The sequence below is a fragment of the Bombus impatiens genome, unplaced genomic scaffold (genome assembly GCF_000188095.3).
Source record: "Bombus impatiens unplaced genomic scaffold, BIMP_2.2 scf_0672, whole genome shotgun sequence".
Taxonomy (NCBI): domain Eukaryota; kingdom Metazoa; phylum Arthropoda; class Insecta; order Hymenoptera; family Apidae; genus Bombus; species Bombus impatiens.
This window is the reverse complement of record NT_177091.1, coordinates 51,471-74,724: the sequence shown is the minus strand read 5'-3', so window position 1 is coordinate 74,724 and position 23,254 is coordinate 51,471. Positions and strand designations below refer to the sequence as shown.

Sequence of the window (23,254 nt, the reverse complement as noted above, 5' to 3'; positions counted from 1 at the left end):
AGCCGACGGACCCGTGCTTCATTAATAGTCGAACCAGGCAAATAAAGGAGCTTTGATTTATGCACTGCCCGCCGCGCGTACGCTACGAACGCGCCTTCCACTTCCACCGAGTCCCGCTTGGTTAATTAAATTGTTTATAGTCTTCGTGGTCGTTTCGGTGTGCTTTTCTGGAATTAAGGCTACATGACTGGAGTTTCGGCTCCACCGGACAAGATGGAATTCTCCAATTATACCGAGAGGTTTCTTTTTTTCGAGGGAATTTTTAGCTTACTGGAAAGTGGACGAATAAAACGAAATAACGCATGAAAAAGAGGATGGGAAAAGGAAAAAGAAGAAGGAGACTGATTTATTCCTACTTGATTAATTAAAATTGTTTGTGGTCTTCGTTTCGACGTGATTTTCTGCAAGTGAGTCTATATGACTGGACTTTGCATTGGTCCGGACGAGTTGCCAGCTCGCCAATTACACCGATAAATCCTCTTTCCCCGGCGAATCTCTAATTTATTGAAAAGTCGACGACAAAAGGACGAAAGACAGTGCTTCGGTTTCCTTAATTACATGTTTTCTCGGATTAAAGCTGCATTACCGAGCCTATAAGATATTCCGGACAAATTGAAATTCTTCGATTATACCGATACGTAAGTCGTTTTTTTAAACAAGTTCTTAGTTTGCTAGGAAATGGAATAAAAAGAAGAAAGAGGGTAATTAGATCGTTTATAGTCTTCGTGTTGTGTACATTACAATTATGAACATTACATTCTTTCAATGTATTTCCTTTGTTCTTGTTCCTTTTTCCCCAGAACGTTTCAAGCTTCGTTGAAAATAGAGGAATAAAGAGAAGGGAAAGGGTGGTTTATTCATCGCCATCGTCGACTTATTAACTGATCGGGATGATTTAAAAATTCGATAAAAGTATCAAGCACGTAGCAGAAGATTGCTCGCTCATTTATTAGAATCTCGCGTACGAGTACCGCGACCGAAGAGGGTGAAGGGTTGTGGCATGGTTCGTGTTGGTCAGCGTGGCAAAAGATGCTCGATAGGGATCGCGAGAGGGAATAACGTCGCCGCCGTGCCGCTAGAACCGTAAACAAAGCCTGAAGGCGTGGGACGTCGAATGGAAAGTCTCACGGATCTTCGTTAATTGTGCGGATTGAGCGTCGATCCCCTCGCCGTGATATCTTCGATTTTCTGCAATAACCGGCCGTCTAGCTTCGTCCCCGCAACATAAATTCGCGGTGGACGGTTCGCGGAATTCCGCCCCTCGAATTCTACGAACGATCATCCCAGGGTGTGGCCGAAATATGGAACTTTCGCTGCAACTTTTCTGCCTATCTCCGTTTCTCAACGCTAAGATCATTTTTCGTATATAGTACAGCTTTCGGAAGGATTTAAATCTACTTTACGGGAGTAATAAAGATTACAGAGAAAGAAAAGGATAAGTTACGTTTGCCATTCTTTTTATAGCGAAATAGTTTTAAGATTCGGTAGATTGTCGATCAATCTTATATTTCCAGAATTATTAAAAGCTGTTGAAATATTAAAATATTGCTCGATAAGTGGATAGTGGCCTCGAATAAGAGTCTAAGGCACATTTAGCACATTTTGAAAATGAAGAGAAAAACGTGGTTTGTGAAAGCATAGTCTACTGCTAATGTAATTCTGAACAAAATGTGCTATATACCCTAATTCCAGGTTTCCATATACAATTATATCTTTAGCTTCCATAAAACTTTATCAATTAATCAAGCATTATTAAAAGGCTTTGGACCTGACAGGTTGTTCTCATCGTCAATTATACCACATTAACATTAATTCCTACTTAATCATAAAGTGACAATCAGAAATCAAAAGGTCAGCACAAATGTACTTAGCATGTTTTTCGCTTGTAATCTTCGATCATAAGTAATCGGTCTAATATGCAGAACGAAAGATATCAGCATTTTTCAGGATTATTTCTGGTAATTGGCCTGAGAGTGAAGTGGGAAATTGAAGGAACGTACGATCTCTTGGTCGGAGAACTTCCGGCGCCCTTAATTGCGCCAAAGGCTTATTAGACGCGGTGGCGACTGAGTAAGCACGCATGCAAATGCGGCCACTTGCGCGTTTTAATATGTATATTTTGTATATCCTTAGCATACATATTGATGTGCATACAATGGTCTACGTTCTAATGAGATGCGAAGGGTTCTTCGGACAGTTAAAGCGAAATACGTGTTTGACGGATGCCAGATGCTAATTATCGTCCATTATCTAACGTCCAGTAAACCCGTGAACATCGAAATCGTGCGGAGAACAAATCTGACCGACGTTAGGCGTTGCTTGTTCGAAACTCATGAGAATTATTAAGAAGCTCGCTATCGGAAACCGCGATTTCATCGATCGATCGTACGCATCAAACGACCACGTACGATGATGAGGCGTAATAATCGAAAGGTCTCAAATTGGGAGGCGTTGAATCGTCGATCAGTCGCCACGCGGGGATAATTAGTCCTTAAACGATTACGTTTCATTGGCTGGGAATTGCCGCGGCACCATTCAAACTCTCGAATGAAAGATATTTTCTGTTGATCGGATGTTCCCGGATAATAGTCGATGTACTAAACTCGATTACAAAGTCGAAGATCGTGCCGTGATACGTCAATGAGATATAAACGCTGGAGGTTATCAATTTTAAGAATAATTCTCATTTCATAATGAGAAAGATAATAAATATCAGATAATAAACGTCAATGGAAATGTCAAACGCACCGCCTATCGTTTATGATCGTAGAGTATTCAGGCTCACGTGTGGTCCCATCCTCAAAGGACACTTTACGAATGATAAACTACTCTTAATTAACTCATCAACCATTACACATGCTCGGCTACGTACATCCGCTTAACCGGTAGCGCATTTTGTATGACTTAACTGCCTCCCCATCTCATCAGAGCTCAGTCATTACCACGAGGATTGGCTATTTCAGACGCAATTATCTATTAATCATGCCCCTCGTCCGCGTTAGCTCCTGACCTCCTAATAGCCGCTGCGCAAGGATAATTGTCAAGCATGATCTTCGAAGATCGAGTCACACACTTCAAGCTCTTGGTATCCTGTTCTATATGGGATCTGTATGGATCTTGCGTGCGAGAATCGATCCCTTCAAACCGATCATTCCTCTCCTAAACCCTCGATATTCGCGCGGTTTCATTTATAGACGCAATTCAGATTTTATTTTCGTTTCGCTTCATTTGGCCAAAATACTTTCATTAAGATCGAAAAGTATTTCGATCGTTCTTCCATCCTTCCCATGAAACAGTTTCCTCTTTCAAAGTAAAACATTGCAGCCTTCCTGTTGTACTATTTCGACGATATCGCTACAATGTATTTCCTGTAATTCTTTGTGCGACGCAAAATGGTATTCTACGCCAAATTTTCAGTTGCTTCGAGCGGAAAAGCTTCATCTGCGAAATCCGAAACACTCGGATCGTTGTCCGAGTTCTTCGAGAGATTGCACGAGCACCGTATCTTGTCGGGCGAATTCCACCCTGTGAACCGATGCTCATTGGGGCTCGTGTAGAAGCGCAGAAGCGAAAAAGCGTGTCGTGAAACGGCAGTGTCGGTGCTCACGTGATGGAGTAAGAAATCGCGAGACCGCGTGATTTAGGAAGGAGAGTCGTTAATCAAGCGGTCGAGTTAGAAGTCAACAGGTGCGAGAACGAAGCGGCCGGCTGGTTCTCTCGCATGGGACACGCATGGCGCGCGTATGTCACGGACCTGTGTCTCCGTGTGTACACCTCTGACTAACCGTGCACGGGATTAGGCGTCTAGGAACTGAGACGACCTCGGGTCTCTCGATACAAACTGAGATCATTCGTTGACCATTCGAGAAGGAAACTCCACTCTGTTCGTATGAATATCAATTTTATCAAAACAGTGAAAATGGCCTCGGTCACGATTTTATCAAAATTTTATAGCAAAAAAGAATAGAAATTTCATTGACCATGTAGAACTAACGACTCATAGTTTTTTTTTCTTTTATAGAAACCTAATAAATTTATAACACTAAATGAAAGTCTTCGTAAAAATGTTATATTTCAACTGTTGATAGTTCTCATAATTTCGTCGAGTGTAGTGTATTCATTAAAGATAAAGAAAACACGATTTAAAAAATTATGACAATTCGTCTAATCGATAAGCAATCAAAAAGCGTTATAAATTCGATTAACATTGAGATTAGTCAGCAAACGATTGGATTAAGTTGGACGCGTTAAAGAGTCGTTAACGCGACGCGTAAATTGCGATCGATGCAATCGATAATAAAATTTATTGTCTCGCGTCGATACACGGCGGATCAGCTCGTGAAAACCGGTCTGATTCCATCTACCAGGCAATCTTCGGGCTTTTCGCCTTGCTTCGTACAGATAGCAATTTTCTCCGGGTAATTATCACTTTGAAGCTAGATACCGGCCGCATTAATAATCCGCGGGAAATGCATGGCTGGCTTGCAACGCTTTGCTCGATCGATTGCTTCGCTATGTGGATCATCATCGAGATTGTCCTGATTTTATGAGTCGTTGATTAAGTGATAGGTTTACGAAGTATTCTCGAATAATGCCCGAGAATGCTTCGAGAATACTTTTACCCTCGTTCTCTCTTGAATCTAAACAGACTTATTTCATCGAAATTTACATAATCCACTACTGGACAGTGTATCGATCTGATCCAAAATCGAGATCAATCATAAACTGAGACTGTAAAAATGAAACGTCCGATCCGTGAAAAGAGACGCTTCAATGGAAAGTACAGAGTATCCACAGATAACCTTTTGTAGTCACTATAGAACAATTTTTTATGGAAATCTCGCGGAATAATAAAAAAACTACCGATTTGTAATTTTTCGTAACGGACTTACAAATTTATCATATACAGCGCAAGTGTGAATCATTTCTTCAGGATATTTTGATACTTCTTTTCCAACAGCATGCTTGAAATACCAAGAAGATGTTACTTAACACCCTGTAAGACAGAAAACTGTCTCGTCTAAAATTCAGAATGGACAAGAGGGAGGATGGTAAAACGACCTGACAAACGAGCGAGGCATCGAGTCCTCTTCTAAACGCCTTCTAACGGCGTCTTTAATCACTCCATCCAGCGCTGGGTGAGGATGGAGGCCTCGGCTCGAGCGAAAAAGGGCCGCGAACAGAGTCGACGGGCCGTGCTACCGAATTCCCGTGACAAGGTACAAGGAACTCCAGACGTGAAGGCAAAAAAGAAGCGAGAAAGATCCTCGCAAGAGGAAGAAGGAAGGTGGAAACGGGCCTGGCAAACGCATTTGTCGGCTGTTGGCCCGGTTCTCGTCGCTCTTTCGCCAGCAGGAAAGATTAGTGGTCCTAATTCCCGTGCTCGTTCGTTCCTCAGGAAATCCCCACGGTAGAAAGACACGTCTTCTCTTGACTTCTCTTCCTCCTGCAAGTCAGTTCAACTCCACGAGCAACAACGAACGAAGAGAGGAAAGGACAGAGGAGGGGAGAGGAGAAATACACGGACGAGTTATCTGTTCCGTTTCTCCAGGCGGTGTAGGTTACGAGTGTCCGAAAGCGGAGGCCACGCTCGTGCTGGCTACCGTAAATGTAAATATCCTACGCTCCCCGCATTAACATACGTCCCCTCAGGCTCATTAAGGATGAAATTAATTATCCAATGGAATCGTTTCTCGTGTTCCACCCGGCCTAAAGCTGCGACGCGAGACACGGAAAAACCGAACCTCGGATGGGGCCCTAGGGGGCTTCTAGGTTGTTACAGTGTCTCTCGACTTATTGAGAAGTTTAGATATGCGAGTTTGTTTGGTGATCGCAAGCGCATTCGTTGATCTTTGGAGTATGAAGGAACTGATTCGAAGATTTTAGGATATTTATTCTAGTCCAATGTGGACGCAACTTGATTCTAAAAGGAAACAGCGTACAGTCTTTATGATGACCCTATGTCGATGAATATCCAATTCTGTTTCTTCTCCAATATATCTTCTAATATATCAAATCCTTTTTCACTAAATATCTTTCAACTTCTATATACGTTTCCATATTGCTTTCAAATCTGATCGATGTAATCACGACGCTCTTGTCTCGCTACAGCGTTAACAGAAATTCCAAGATATTTTATATAAGGCGTACAACGTGGACACTGAATTGTTCCATAACGAGCCGGTGTATATCCGAAACACGATCTCGAAAGTGCACGGAAAATTGCACAGGATTCCGGAATACGGTAGGAGGGTATCGTTACTCTGGCCAACGATAAGCGGTTACTCTCGTGTTCGCGCTTAAAGGTGGCGCCAATCGATGAATTATCGCACGTCGCGCGCGTAAAGCAATCAGCGATCACGAAGAAATCACTGGGAGACTTAGAGCAGCAATTATCCTAATGGATGCAAAGTCACACCCTGCTGTCTGCACTGGGCATGGTAATGAGTTGATATCACCGCATACCAGGACCTTGTATCCTTCCAAGTCCTGTTCGAACCAGCGCCGCGCCACCATCGATCCCCTCCTCCTCCCTTCTCCTCGTTCCTCTTCTCCGTTTCGTCCCTTTTTCTCCTACCTATCTTCCAGCGCATCTTCTCCTCGTCCTTCCTTCTCCCTTCGTCCTTTGCCAGAGCGTACAGAATTCACTCAGCCTCGAAAATCACCTTCACACTTGAGCCCCGCTTGAGGCCACGCTTTGCCACGAAGATAACGCTTACGAGGAACCAGGCCGATCGCTGATCGCCAGTTTGACTTTTCAATGGGTAATTGTCCTTTCGTTGGTTGAGAGTATAGGTATCTTTTAGTTTGACCAGAATCGGTGGATTCTGAAATTTACATGTGTGTTTTTGGACGAATCCCATTCGCTTCATGTTCATTTTTCAAGCTCGATTTTAATTATCTAGGATGGTAATTTAAGCAGTCATAAGCGTCAATTCGATCTTGGAATTGCCAGTTTTCCTACTTTCTGCAGACTCTCTATTTTTCGACGTGTCGTTTTATTTCTGTTAAAAATGAGTTGTACCGTAGACGGTGTTTATATTTGCAGGGACCAAAATTGACTCAAGTTTATTCCTGCTTATTAGCTTTTTGGTCTGTGATTATACAAATTTTCAACGAACGAAAGATCCGATTCACGAGATAACCGTGTAATTCAGAAGTCACGTACCCATTTGTCCCTCCGCCAAGATTCGTTTATAATTTTAGATTAAATTTGCGATGAAAGTAAACAGTTGGAATGAATTACAACCTAGCTGTCCCGCGAGCCTCACAGAATTCTGTTTATGGAGGGTTGATTATGAGCATCGAGGCTAAATGGGTTAAGAAACTCGTCCCGTGAGCAAACCACTTGAAATGGCTTCGCACTTGTCACTGACCACCGTTATCTTCTCTCTTCTTAGAAGGTGTTCGTGGGGTGACAGAGATACTCAGAGGCATGACCTCTACCTGCTACCTACACCTTGACTGCCGCGGTTCTCCACACGATTGCTTGCTCACGATTCGTTGAAGTCTCGAGCAAGCCGCTATTTATTCAATTCTCTTCGCGTATGATCAATTCTGCCATGTCCAACCGAAACACCTCTCCCAGTCGCGATTCGTTCATCGCGTGCCGTTTTCAGTTTTCACGTCTGAAACTTAACTTCTTTCTAAACTCTCTAACTTTCGCACTTTACTACTCTTGACTTAATTCTTCAATATTTGTTTATTGATCTACGCGAACCTGTGAGAACGATCCAAAGTATAGAACGTTAAATACCCGATTATTTACAAAAAAAAAAAGAAACCCTACGAGATCACGAAGAAGAGGAAAAATACAGACCTCGATTTCCAAGAGACGATCACTAGTAGCTGATTTCGCAAAGAGAAACGAAGATTCGGATGAGCCAACTGTGTGTATCGTGGCAATGACGAGAATGAACTGCGCCCGGGCCGTGGTAGCAAAGAGCTTTTGTACTCTGGCAAGAGCATTGATTGAAATGCAAACCAGTTAAGGGTGCAACCTAATCTCTAACCAGAGGAAAACTGCTATACCTGCGGGACTTTCTACCGCGTTCGTAATCCGTCCCACAGGATTCGGTGTCGTTTTCCATACTAAAGAGGACAACTCCTCGCTTTAACTAGGCTCTCAGTTAACATGCTCTAGATGTATACCGCGTGTTTTTAAAGAAGAACACCGTACGTCGAATAATAGTTTGTAGCTTAAGAACAACACATTAGTGAGATCACGATCATAGTCTTAGGTGTCTATAGAGAGAATATTGATTTGGAGCAGTTGAAATAGGGAATAGTGTCGGGACACGAGTTGTCAGACTTAAACGTGGCATTATCCAGCGAATGAAACGTTTGAGGTACAAGACGTATAGTTATACGTATAGTTATCTCTTGTCTCTAGGATAAATTACTCTTTTAACGTGAACGACTCTACAATCAGATGTCACATAGCTTTCGTAAATTCACAAAGAACTGGAACACGGTAATACATGAAATATTCCTAGCAAATCATAGTTTCACGCTTATTTAGAAATTATCGCGATAATCTCAAAACGATCTCCAAACTTGACACGCTACTATACGCAGACTTGTTTCTTCATTCTTCTCGCAAAGATGCGAAAAATTAACACAAGATGGTATAGAAATGTAAATTTTTTAAAACAGAAACTATACGTCTTCTCCTACGTTTTTCATAACATTTCTGGAAGCTAGTACGAAAGAGGAAACAAAACTCATCTTCTACTCTTCCGATAAAATTCCAGGAAGCTGACACGAGAAGGAATAAACCTTGGAAGAAATTTTACGGAATTCTGCTGAAACGAAGCCAACATTGGGACATTGGTCGAGACATTTGCACGATTCCGAAGCCGGATCGTGTTGAGCTTGGATAAAACTGGGAAAAATCGGGACAAAGTCGGCGGTAGCCGATTATAGGCCTTCTTAAAATCCATCAGTAATCCAGTATCGGATGGAAAGGTCGCGGGGGTTGGAAGCCGACATTTCTCGGTCTTCCGCTGGTGGCTGGCGCGTATTAAACCAGCGGACGTTCCGGAATCCGCGTATCCGCGAGGAAAATTCAGGATATATCGGTCGAGACCTGTCAACGAACAAGTCGAGCCGGTGTGCAGACATGGTAAAACTATTGGATTATTCGAGGCGTACGAGTGGAAGAGCTGCGGTTAGCAGGCATCAGACTGAGTTTGTTGGATTCGGGATCAAAGTAATCTCGTTTGCCACCCCCCGATCAGCCTATCCCCGATGACCAGGGCTGGGCAAACCACGCCCTATCATCGCTGGATACCGTCGCCCTTTAGGTCCTTTTCGAAAACACAATTAAAATCATTTAAAAGCGATGTCTATTATCTGCAGTCCCAATTTGCGTCTAAAGTGCCAATAGACCCAATAAAATAATACGAAATAAGTCCATGAAAACGATTTTATAGGAAGCAAAACGATAATTTTCGTCGTTTTTTGGCTCCTATACGTGATAAAAAATTGGATTGTTTATTAGGGTTAAAGGAAAGGGTGGTTTTAGTCGAGAAACGTGGATTTGGACACGTACGAATCCACTTTCTTCCCTTTGGGCGAATATTTAAGTGGATATTCGCGGAATGTTGGACACCCCTGATGCCAGCTGAGGCGTATGATCTGGTTAGTTGACTCTAGGGTGGGTTTTGCCCTCGGCAGGCCACAATCCGCTCGTTTTTCGAGACCGGATTAGCCTCATAAGACGACACCGTTGCTCGAAAGATTAGATACCGAGATTACCGATGCAAACAGCGTCGAATGACGGATTGAATCGGATAGCCAAGCCGATACTGATCAAATATGGCCAGGAAGACCGCTGGAAATTAGTCGAACCGCGTGGCGACCCATCATCCAACAACCGATGACGAGACCAACGTGTGTCTCCAATTTTCTCCATTTTACTACACAAATTCTCCAAATGAATCTATCAGTAAGATATCAAAATGTACAATTTAACAGATCCAACATTCAGCTCACAGATCAGTATGATTACAAAAGGTGTAGGGCGTCATTTGCTTAGGGAGAATCGCAGTTCTTCCTGAATAAGATATTGCAGGAACTACAAACTCATTAGATATAATTTCTCCGTTCGTTTTTAGAAGAAATACTATTAGGCACACGGGATAAGGCAGATGTATGATTTTGTAACAAATTTGTTAACAACGTTGGTAGAATTCCGAGAATACAGGCAATTCTGTCAAGGGATGTCTATTTACTTCCAGCGTTAACACGATCGTCAGACCTGTCCAATGAATCAAATCTACCATAGATTTCTATATTGTTTACAACCTAAATCTATTCAAATATCACAGATACTGTCCTCGAACATTAGAGAAATATATAAACGACAATGAAAACATTCGTATTAAAAATGGAAATAAGGAAGGCTCTCTGTGTCAAAGGAAGTTTAGAATCAACCACGACGTGGATAGACAAATCCGTTTGAATTCCTAGAATACTCGTCTGAAATACTGAAAAACACATTAACAGATCACTAATTAGAAAAGTAAGATAGAAAAAAATTTTCCCCTAACGAGATTCGTAAAACTCTGAGGTTCTCCATATCGAAGAACGCCGACTTTCCACGACTGAGTCGTGCGGATTGTTAATAGAAAAATCATTTAAATTCGTCGTGATAATGAGAACGTCAAGATTGAAAAGGAAAATATTGAAAGAAAAGAAGATTCTTCAATCCCTTCATTCTGAGCGACGTCACTTCTTGTCAAACTCGGAAAACGACGAAGACTATCTCCTTGGCGATTGAGTCGTCCAGGTGTTAGGCAGAGGGTTCCAATGTCAAACCAGATCTCGGCTACGGGAGTTTTTCACTCGTTAATTCGAGCTGGTGACCGTTAAGCGTTTCTGGCTGGTCTTGAGGCGGCAATAAAAAGCGGGGCGACGAAGATCATCTTCATCGCTGCTCGAGTTCGTGACGTTTCAGGGCGGTGGCTTCGCGTGGTCCATTCTGTCTGAACGAGCACGCACGATGACGTGACCACGTGACCGTTAAAAACCTGACCTAACCGACATCCCTGCCGGCACGCCATTATCCGTGCGTCCATCGCTACTGAATGAGCCCCGATGTCCGGGGCATAAGCTCGATATATCGTCGGCCCTCGTAAATCCATCCACCTAAAGGACATGCGATCCAGAGGCCCGTTGTCCTTCCTATCAACAGGCCGCGCGAGTACCTTTCCATTCAAGGTCCTATGCTCGTACACGCGCGTCTTTGCGTGTTAACGTTCAGTGCTGACGATTGGGTTTGTTCCGTAATCGACTATGAAATTGGAGAGACATTAACTGCAAGTTAGCAATTTTTTCCCTAAAACTTGGCTTTTTCTCGGGATTGGGCGGTGTAAAGGAATTTATGAACGGACGAAATTTATGTCGGAAGGTTTCTGTTTTGTTGATAATTCTGGTAGGTAGTTTTTGCACAAAAATGATTAATTATTTCGCTTTGTTGCATTGCGTATCCTTCTTGAAGATCCTACGCCATTCCGAAACTGGACAATTCTAACACTAAAAATCGCGCCAACATCGGCCTTTTCATCGCCGATAAACACGCAAAATCTTTCAATCTAACCTCTAAAACTTTTCTAACTTTCTACAATACTTCAACCACCTAATAATACTTTTTTATCCAGAAAGCTCGTTATAGAACACGATAGCGTCTGAAGAACGATTCTATCTGTTCTCCTGCCAAAGAATCAAACCCTTGAAATAAAGATTTCAAATTTCACGAATTGGATCAGGGAGATCGGAGCTTCACGGACTCGGTTCGATAAAATGACAGCGACCTGGCGATTACTGGCGGCACGCAACTACCGAATGAACTAATATCCAAGTGTCGACCTAATATCGAAGCTCGGCGTAAAGGCATCGGGAAGGCACGCAACGTCTCTCTCGTCACGAGGCGCGTTGTATCCCTTTTTCTTCGGGTCCGATGGTTGCATGTACGCGTACCTTGTGCAGGACGTGCCGTGGATATCCGGTGGTTGATCGATACGTCAGGAACGCAGCGATTACTCCTCCACGGGATTACTTTACCCGTATCGTGTTGCCAATCTGTGTATACAGGGAGGCCAGGTGAAATTGCGCGAAAGTTGCCGAGTTAGACCAACGCATTTGGCCAACTTCCTTATTCGCCGATTGTTGTAGGAAGAACGACTATCGTCGCTTAACCATGCTAACTATACTTTTATTACAAAAGAATTTCGTCACCTTCATTGGTAGATCGAAGAAATATTTGTGCATCAAAAAAATGATCAATTTCCTTCTTTAAAGATTCTCTGGACTTCAACGTCGAGTCTGAATCTAAAACTGCACGATTATCGAGAATATTGTATTCTATGTTGAACATTTTCTTGTCGAAGATATCTTCGAGCTATTAATAATATCTTCCCCTCTGACTGAGAAATATCTTCATAAACTACTTTCAAAGGCTACTTACGATAATTAGGTATATTTTCTCGCTTCCTCAACCGATAAACGCATCATCACACAACATCATTTTCATCAGACAACAACTAAATAAAATTATAACACGAAAGAACATATTCTACACACATGTTCAATCTAAAGCGGATCGAAAGAAACACAATGTCGTGTTCATTTGAACATACGACCACAAACGACAGACTCCAGTTTCTTACGAGATCCTCGAAACAGTTATTCACCAACTATATCACAACGTCCTCAAAGACTTCTCTTTCAAAACGAAAAGATCTTCTCTAAAAGCTGCAAAGACAATGGACCGAAGAGGAGACAGATCGAGGGAGCAGATGGGTGCTACCCAGTGCGCGGGGCCACGAATCGATTTCGATCTTTCGTTCTCGATCCCATAAATATCTGGCGGAGCCAGTCAGCCGGATAATTACGTATCGAGGCGTACAGGGGGCGGAGAAACGTGGCGTTCTCTATAAGCTTCGATATTATGCCTATACGTAGTCGCGGCACGCTTGACCCTCTTGACACTCGGATGATATAATAATAATTGTTGTGCGTCCATGCCAGGCTACGAAGAGGAACAATCCGCCCCGGCATCATTGGTAGAAAGTCGCTGGCTTCGGATACACCGACCTTTCGCGGTCGTTGTGTTGCTGGGACCGGCCCAGTGCGCAGAACGGGGCTCCGTTTAATTTCCTCGCTTCGTTTCATGCTTCTTCCGAACGAGCTTTTTCGTTTGGCCGCCGTTTAATTAATATCGGAACGCTTTCACGGCCCTTGCCTGATGGCATACGATCGATCCTTTATGCTCGATATCGCGACTTCTTCCAGTAGAAAACGCGATCTTTGATCTTTCCTCTTAAGCATTTCTACGAGCTCCGTTTTCTTCATTTCTTCGTTCATGGTGCTTTGGTTCGCTCATGGTTCGTCGTACGTGCAATTCAAAAATCGCTTCCAACGTTTCTGGATAAATCGACGCAGGCTCGCGAAAGTATTCGAACATTCGTAGACGCTCTTTGCCAATATAAATAGCGTTGTGTCGAGTCGTGCATCGTAACGAGGTATGATCGTCGTGATTACGTTGATAAAATTTGAGAACAAGTCCGAGAATATGTATAGAGATTACGGGTGACGTGTTTCCTAGAGATCACAAAAGTATTCAAACGATCAATTATCCATTACGTTAACAAACTTCGTGTTGTTCTCAAAGATCCAGCTTAAAACTTGAGATTATCTGTACCATTTCCTCGTGGTAAATACGTTCGTGAGAATAAGTCTAATTTTTTGGGTACGTCGAATACTCGTTATGGATCTGAGTAGCAAAATGGAGAATTTTATTTGGAAGCTTCAAATAATGGGGGCGACGCAACATATGCGTCAGTAGAGCAAGAATACCGGTTCAGACCATCCGTCTCCCTACTTTCTTATCGCGTTGCAGCTTAACTTCGACGTTTCGCCCTGTAACTGTCAGATGCTCGTAACAAGATCATGAATTCTGATACTCAGTCTTTATAGCTCTTCATGGCATGAAAGAAAACGTAAGATCTCTCTTCGTCCCTTTCGACTGGCGATTGGTATAAGAGCAGTAATTTTTGACCACATCGATATTGATTTAGCAGACGTGAACATTGAGAAAAGAAAGGATTCAGCCTCCAGCTGGACACGATCTGGAGAGGTTGCACGGCTCGAAAGTTCGCCAACGTTGGCCCGATCCTCTCGCCTCCCGTTTGAAAATGAGATTTCGGTGGAGGGCAAGATAACAGACGAAACTGCATACCGAATTAGTAGGATGGAATATCTACCGAAGAGGCATTACCTATCGTCGACTGAGTACAAACAAAGAGGAGAGGCGAGCGGTGTATAGTAAAACGATCGTCGCTCGACTTGAAATACGTAGCCATTAACGGCCATAACCATTACCGATTCGACTGAATTGTGAGGTTAGTATGGGGCTAATCTGCTACGTGCTTTACTTACCTGTCAAGAAATTAGCATATTATCTGAATACCGGCTCCCTTGCCTCCGATTCCTTGGGAGCTCGAAACTGTTCCTCCTCCTTTCGCTTTCCTTCGCCTCTTTCCACTTCTCTTAGCCCGGTTAGTTCGAAGCAACGAGCATTTTTAATCGATCAGACCCGACGAAATCGCGTTTCTTCAAACTTTATATTAGCGAAACTTGAAAGAGCACAAGCGTATGAACTGACGGCATTTCTTTAATGAAATCGTTAAGAGGAATCATCTTACTAGAAATATTATCGAAGATGTATAATTAAACTCGCAATTTACGTCGCAATCGTTATTAATTTCGTTCCAGCGCAGCCCATGTGACTCGATTATAATTATTATTTCGTTACAGAGTAGCCGAGAAAGGCGTAAATATGTCGGATACTAATTGCTAATTAATTAATGAAATGGAAAATTTTGTAAGGTTGTATTCTGACAGTTGTAAGTAATTGAAGCGACGTAACGTACGCGTCAGTGGAATAAGAACATCGGTTGAGACCGATTGCCTTCCTAATTTTCTGTCACGTTGCGGTTAGACTTTGTTTCATATTGTGATTCCAAATATATACATAGAAACACAACGATTGTACCAAATAATGAAAACATATACATATGCCACATACATATTATGCATACACATATACATATATCACATGTTTCCATTATTTCGTCCAATCTCTGTGCATATACATATATTTACATTTTATCAGATAAATGTATTCGCTGTTACTAAAGCAATTAAAGAAAGGAAAAGTGAGAGAAGTGAAATAAGAACGATACCAAAGCAACTTAAGGAGATAACGGCGTGGCAATAGTAGATTCTTTTGTGGTCTTTAATTATAATTGTAGGTTTAGATGGCGCTAAGTTTAGACGTAAATAGGCGTGAGAGCGTGAAAGTGTGGGATGAGTAAGTGCGACTACATTCGATACGATTGAGTAAGTATACGGTATCACACGTGTAATCCAAGTCTATTTCCTGGCCGTGAGATCGAAATTAAATAAATACCTAATTATCTAAATTCACTTTGACTAAATGAGAAAAATCGCAAAGAGAAAGAGGAAAGAAGAGTTGATCAGAGCTCCGAGCTAATTGCTTCATCTACTCCTAACACTTAATAGAACGCGTGCAAGAGGTTCTATTTGCGCGCGAATAATTGATCGTGCGTGGGTCTACGATCGAAAAAAAAACACAGGGGGCGGACGAGGTTAGGGTTTGGGGCAGCTTCCTGTGCCGGTGTTGGCGGCACGCACGAAAATGTTTAACGCAAACGAGCATAATGGGATCTTTGGTGGAACAGAAACAGAAATAAAAATCACGGTAGCTTCTTGGGGCATCGCGAGGCTTAATGGGGTTAACCCTGGCTAACCTACGTATAATTAAAAACAGAAAATGATCCGAGACGAATCGGGATTATTGATCCGGCGGATTTTACGTCGACGTTTAAGGGCCACGGCCAACGTCGATCTATCAATTCGTACAACGCGCGGAATTCCTCTTTTGTATCGTCATATCCCGACTTACGTACTCCTAAGTTACATCATTCTGTTCGATGAGTCGATAAGAACTGTTTCACAATTCGATCCGAACAAGGAAAATATTAGACTAAAGATTCATGAAATTTTTTACTGTTGTCTAGCATTTTTCATATATAGCAGGAAAGATTTTCATTTTGTACGACCCAAACAAAAGGTGAAAAACAGCGATTTTTTGATCGAAGAAAGAATCATACATCAATAGACTGAATCTTTAAAAAGAAAGGAACGGATAGAACAATATTTAGAAATAAAGAAAAAAATAATAATTTTCACATGATTGTCTATTGACTCTTCCAGAACTCTCAAGAAGCTCTCAAGATTCTTTCATCCATTCGCACAGAACTCTCACTCCTACATCGTCTAGATCCGCTCTTAATCACGAAGCTCGGTTTCAAGACTTCCTCTAATGGTACTGATAACGGTGACGAGCGTTAACAGAACTATGGACCGAGTTTATGGTGCCGTTTCTCTTCGAGGTGAGACAAACAAAGCGTGCGAAAGCCCGAGGCAGGAACAACTCCCAGGCGGGTCTCGTTAAAAGAAAAACTGGCAATGAATTCCTCTTTATCCGGAAATCTACCAAAGAAAGAGCACGTAAAAAATTGGTGGCAGACTAGCTACGAGAGAAGAAACGATTACGAGCGGTTCATCGTTTCCACGAACCGCCACGAGATCGCTCGAAACGAGTTCGTAACCCATCGAATCCGATCTCCAATCGGGTCGTCGACAGCGGAAAGGTAAACACGGTAAAACCTTCCGTAAGAAACGAGACTTTCTTCTGCATTGTAGTTTGCTCCATCCCGTAAAACTAACCGCTGCTTGTTTACCGATTACCTCTTACTTACGCAGTTTCGCGTAACTCCTTCTCTGACCCGGCCATTTCGCCCGGCAACTGGGACTTGGTGGCTCGGGGAACCTTCTATGAAGCTGTTAGCTCTCTGCAAATGACCGAATTACCGGTGCGAACTGAATTGTCCCGTTGGCGCCACGTTCTTGCCGGTCAATTTGCGGAATCGTGTTGATCTTGAGGTAGTTGAGTTGCGAGGTTCTTAATTTATCTGTTTAGCGGTGTGTTTTGAAACGAGAGGTTCGATTTAGGTTAAAATTGTATTACAGAAATAAGAAAACGTTAACGTGACATCGATAACAAAATCATTAGCGAGGTGATTGTGCAATGGCTTGCTTAGAATTCGACCAATATAATCATGACAGTCGTGTTTCGTCGTAACGCTAGTCAAATTTCAGAAAGTTTTGAAAAACATGCATAATACGTACAAAACAGTTGTGTAAATATCTTCATTGAGACGAGACGCCATGTTATTATTACCATGTAAGGCGATTGTCAGTGCTCTTCGCTTATCTTGCAACACGTAAAAGAATGAACGAGAGGCTAAATGTCAAAAAATGTCATTAGCACATCGTTGGTTGAAGCTTCTCGCAATTTACGGTTATCCCTCGATCAGATTCGCCGACGAGGATCAGTAAATCGCGCGATGGCAACGGCAGTCAACAGGCAAACGGCACGGTACAACCGTGGGATTCGCGCTAAGGATCCTCGTTCGCTCTGCACCCTCTTGGCTGCCGTTCTCTTCAATCTTCCCTTAATAATTGTTTTTTGCTCTCGTGTTTACGAGGACCGGCCAATGATACGCATTACGCGTGGCGCTGATTGCTCGGCCCAACTTTTGGTTCCCTCTCGCCCCTAATCTTCCCCTTCATATCGTCCAACTCTCTCTTTCTCTTTCGATCCTCTCGCCTGACCAACAAGGAGCGTCAAACAAATACGCGTCCTTGATTTTCCTCAAATGGTTCCCGGGTATTTTTTTCTTCTTCCTCGTCGCAGAAATTTCAAATTGCAGCCAGGTTTCCAATCGTTATTAGGTCACGAATTTTTATGCATTTGTGGTTCTGTCGTGGAACGCAAATACTTACACTACACATAATACGCAAAAGTATATATTGTGTCTAAAGCACTAGGTATAGGTACCTGTTGCGATGAAACAATTTTCTACGTAGATTCTCTACCTGTTGCAATAAAGCAATTCTCCATTTAGGTTTCATTTTTTTGGTCCCATTACGTATAAAAGAAAATAAGTGAATCCATACCAAGGATTCGTAAGTGACGTAAAGATTTCTATAAGGTGAGAATGAAGTCGAATTTGGATCGGAATTAAAAGAAGGAAGATTCGCGACATAACCAATAGTGTTTATTAATCGATCCAATATAAGCACGAGAGAGAAAACAATCGTGAGAATAACGTTGAGAACCGGCCATTCCAAGATACTGATAATATTCTAAGAAATGTTAAAAATCGAAGACTGCGGAATAAAAGTAGTTCTTGCTACTTGGCGTATCGATTGAGGTAACTTTCCTATTCGATAGGAATCTCTACGGAAATAGAATTAAAAATCTAGAACCTTCAGTTAAAAGAAATGATCCCCCTTCTCCACTCGTTATCGTAGCTTTTTGTATTTTCATTGTTCCTTGTTTGCTATGTAATAACAACGTAGGCAACTATAGAGCTCGCAAGCATTAGGCTCGTTAGAAGCCAACAGAGCAAAATCTGTACGGGTCTTACGTGTAATCGACGGAAAGAAAAAGAACTGGCGCCAATTGGAATAGGATAGAAGGGGGCGCCCGTAAACATGGAAAAAGACGCGGGGCATGGCTGCATATTTATAAAATGCAAATTCTAATTGCGGTAACAGCGACGCGAAATTAATGATTGCATTTAAAACGCTTTATCAGCGGCTGGCACATTTTAACTCACGTAATAAGCAGCCCGTGCTCCATCGCGTGTGTAACAGTGTTCGGTCGGATGAAAAGCGCGGTCGCATAAATTTTTATTAAAAAAAGAACCGACTCTCTCCATTAACCCTATCGAACCTCGAAACCGTTTCATTTTGTTACACGAAGAAATCCGAGAAAGTTAATATCAATATTGAGGCTACATGAAAATTTAGAAAACCTAATTCAAGCGAAACTGCTTCGTTTTCTCGTATAAAGAAGCTCGTGAAAACAAATACTAATATCAAATCAATATGAAAAATGGAAAGGTTTAAAAGCCGAATCTAATCTGTATTACTCATTCTGTTACACGAAGGAATTCAAGAGAACGAATACTGTTATTAGACCAGTATAACAATTTCAAGTCACCTAGGACAAATCTGTTCCGAGAAAATGTATTGGAAAATACTGATTTTTGTACATAATTTAACAATGAGCTTCGTCAAATCTAGAAATATTTTATAAAAATTGACACCGACATGCGAAGATACCTAATATTAAACCTACACGAAGAAAACATCTATAAAATACCTGCTCGGCTAGACGTATTCTCACTTAAATTATTAAGAAGATATATTACAAAGATGACTAGAATGGATAAAACACGATGTTATCGTATGGATAAAGGCAACTGTCGCTACAAATACACAGCGCGATGATAAATTGAGAACTAGTTTTAGAAAGAATTAACAGTGACGGATAATTCCACCTTTGAATCGGTATATGTGTACTTCAAAGTGAATAGCGTTTATTAGTTTGCAAAACGATATTTTATAGAACAGGCCGGACATTTCGCGAGTTTTAGTGGACAGATGACGCGGAACGGAGGCACCGTCAAAAGCAAAGCTAACAGCCGAGCGAACATATGGCGTGGCTAGCGTGATCTTTCGGAAAAAATGAACAAGTTTTCGTGCCGTCGACCCACCGAACACCGCTGTTTCTCCGCCTATTGGGCGGTACTTGCGTTTTCGCAAACGCGTTTGCACAAGTCTGCAAACAATCGGTTGTGTTTGCCGTTGCACGTTCGCCCCTACGCTCTATGCTAGTCTATACAACCCTGAGAAACTTTTGTCAACTAACTTTTCCTGGAGAGGATGATCCTCGAACAATTCGATCCTCGAAAAATTATCGAACAATTCTGAATTACAACTTCTCGAATCGACAAAAAACGACCGAATTTCCGAAAGCAACCCAGGAAATATTTCGTAGTAAACTGATACCCTGGAGCATAACGAAGATTATAAAAAAAAGAAAACATAACATATTTCCGCGGCTTATTTTATTTTAACGTCGTTTTATAAATAGGAAAAATGGAAGGAACCTGATTGTTGGGACTATTCCCTTAAATTATATAATAATATCAAATAAAAGAATAATTGAAGTTTCATTATTGCAACAGTTCCTTCGATTGGCAAAAATTTCAAGAAACTTGATCAAAGCAACCGTACATACATCGATCTGATATCTGTTTGTTAATATATTATCTTCATGAGAAACTCATCGCTGTATTATATAATGACATCTCTGAATCCTCGAAAATGTTGTCATAAACGAAGTTCTACTGTAAACGAAAAAAAAAAGAAAAAAATACTGGAGGATAACTCGGAAGAGAGGAACGAAAATATCGTTTACTATTAATCTGCCAATTTATTTCGCCGAAACATTTTAACGCGAAACTGGAAACACGCAGGTGCCTCGTTACTTCCCGTTTCCCCACGATGCAACCTAATTACTCTGAGGACCCCTTCGTTAAACAGTGATAAACATCTCGACGATTAATAAGGAGTACTGTTTTCTTGATGCCAGTTGCCGATCCCCGGTGCAGCGACGAATTCGCCGATTCCGTCCGAAAACGACAAAAATGTGGTAAAAGGTGCGATATAAAATAAAACGAAAGAGACAAGAACCTGGCTTGGCCAGTGGCCTCGAGTTAATTGCAATCCTCGTCCCTCGTAAATTAGTTTTCCATTCGTTACTCTGGCGTGTTTTGGTATGTCCGAAAACGTGTTCGTTAAGAATTAATATTGTAATTTTTTGAGACAGTTAATGGAATCTAAAGACAACGTAATGTAGCATTTATATACATAATGATTAAGTTGTAATGTTATAATAATAATACCTTAAATGATCGGAATTTTGAAATTCCTAGAACAAGTAGCTCGCTGTTTCTGGCATATATATAGTTAAATCGCGGATTTTTACGTCTTTGTGGGAAATTTGAACGAGCAAAACTGCGCACAATGTGTACAATAAAATATGCAATAAAATATGCAAATTTCAATTTAAATTCCATTTCCTTTAGTCACATTCACCTCGATCTAATTATAACAATACCAGACGTAAAACGCATTTCGAGATATCGTTTAACAAACTTGCTTGTACAGCGTACGCACTAGTGTTTGCGTATTCATCATTTGCATTCAAAGAAGTACAGTTGACCTTCTTGAGAAACAAACTCCCTTCTCTGCTTCTCTATCGTGCACCTTCTTTACCTCGGTTCTTTTAAGCTCGTTAAATTGCATGAGTTCTTAAGATTTGAAGATTTGTCCAAAGTATTCCTATGTATAGAAAAAAAGAGCGATTAGAAGAGCTCAACGTTTTCTTCGGGGAGGAAAGACTGTTTCCAGAGTCAGAAAAGGACACGTGTGGCTCGGAGTCCAGTCCTCCGGCCATGAGACGACATGTAATTTACGACATGACCCTTGACGAGTGATTTGCAGACGTCTCGTAACGAGACCCATGAATGACTCTGACTCTACCCTAATCGCATTCTGCAGTTTGCCTTCCTCCGGCCACGTCTTCTTTTCATGCGGCCTCTCGTGAGAAAAACTTGCACGTTTCTGTTTACTTTTACAATGCTTCCAGCAGTGTATACGTTTCCTCGCGAATTCATCGGTAGAAGAAGAAGAAGAAGAAGAAGAAGAAGAAGAAGAAGAAGAGAAGACGCGTGAACATTCCTCGTTTTCCAAGTGAAATTTAAACAAAAACGTCCATTCAAGCTACTTAGGTCGTGTAAACTTTGAAATCTCTAAATTATTTGTTTCCACATAGGCATACATGTTATCAATAATATCGTTGATAATATGTCGACTAAACGAATTATTTGCTTCTAAGTAACGCATTTATGGTCGATTATGGATATCTCGATTTTCGCGAAAATAGAAGAAGAAGAAAAAAAAAAACAAATCTTTTCTAAGCAAAATTAAAACAGAAAAGTTTCATTTGAAGGTAAGTTCTGTATACGTTGAACTTTCTAAATTATATAGTTGTTTGTAGGTATAGACTCTTGGTAACTGGTAAGGTATTACTGGTTGGTTATCGATACTTTAGCAATATGTGTGTTTAGCGAAGAGATAGTGCGTAACGAATCGACTAAACGCTACGAGGGCACGTCCACTTAAGAATGAATCTCGTCTTTCCTTTTCAAGAGACTTTTATTCGGTCGAAAGAAACAAGAGAGACAAATCTATATCAATGCTTTGATAGAAATGGCTCACGAAAATCACTCATTGTATCATTTGCACGTCATGTATTAAAATAATAGATTATACTTCTTCCACGATCGTAACATATCATATTAATCTTAATAACATAATTTTTAGTTGTTGAATGAAAAACATTATATCAATATGTTCTATATTAAAATAGAAAAAAAATAAAGTACGATTTTCATTGAATTTTTCCTTTTCTGGAATACTGGAATACCAAGTTACCACAAGTCCTCGGTAGTATAGTGGTCAGTATCCCCGCCTGTCACGCGGGAGACCGGGGTTCGATTCCCCGCCGGGGAGAAATTTCTTTTTCCATCCATAAAATTATATTTTTAGCTATTTACGTATACTGACGCAAAAATTAAGTATTTACAAAAACTATCGAGTGATTCTGTTCATAATAAACCGCGCGTCTTACCAAAGAATATGTCAGACCGAAGTATCCTATATCATATGTATGTATATGCTATGTATGTACAGAGGCATAGAATAACAGGCAAAGGACAAAGGAGTTTGGCCACATTGATCTGGCAACAGGGCTCTTGGATTTTCATAACAAGGTCATTCTTTCTCGTGACGACGAATAGAAATGAGCGAATACCAGATTATCAGAATACCTTGGCCTCGTATGCAATGCTATAGCGAAATCGAAGTGTAATAGAATATTGTACAAGATCATTGAACTTTTGTAAATTGCTTACAACTGCATCGATGAACGATCGTTGCAACTTCAATTAAAAAAGACTAAACGACACCGACGACGACTAGAAATACTATGATAACATGTAGTAAAGTGAGTAATTCAGCGAATAAGAGAAACTACTCATCAATGAAGATTCTTATCAACCGACCATAAATCACAGTGTTGCCTAATTCCAAAGCTCCGATTCTAAACAGCAAAGCAGCCCAACAATCGAATAAGATTTCCATTTAGCCTCGCTATTCCTTTCACATGAATGAATTTCACCAA

General features: G+C 41.3%; 1 protein-coding gene and 1 non-coding gene across 2 annotated transcripts in view; one reads left to right on the top strand and one right to left on the bottom strand.

Annotated features, from left to right (window-relative positions):
* Window positions 1–23,254, bottom strand: part of LOC100747736 (aryl hydrocarbon receptor protein 1) — a 160,195-nt gene that overhangs the window by 110,793 nt on the left and 26,148 nt on the right. The gene's annotated exons all lie outside the window — the stretch shown is intronic.
* On the top strand, window positions 22,513–22,584 carry TRNAD-GUC. Its single transcript has one exon. It is a non-coding gene; the product is annotated as a tRNA-Asp (tRNA).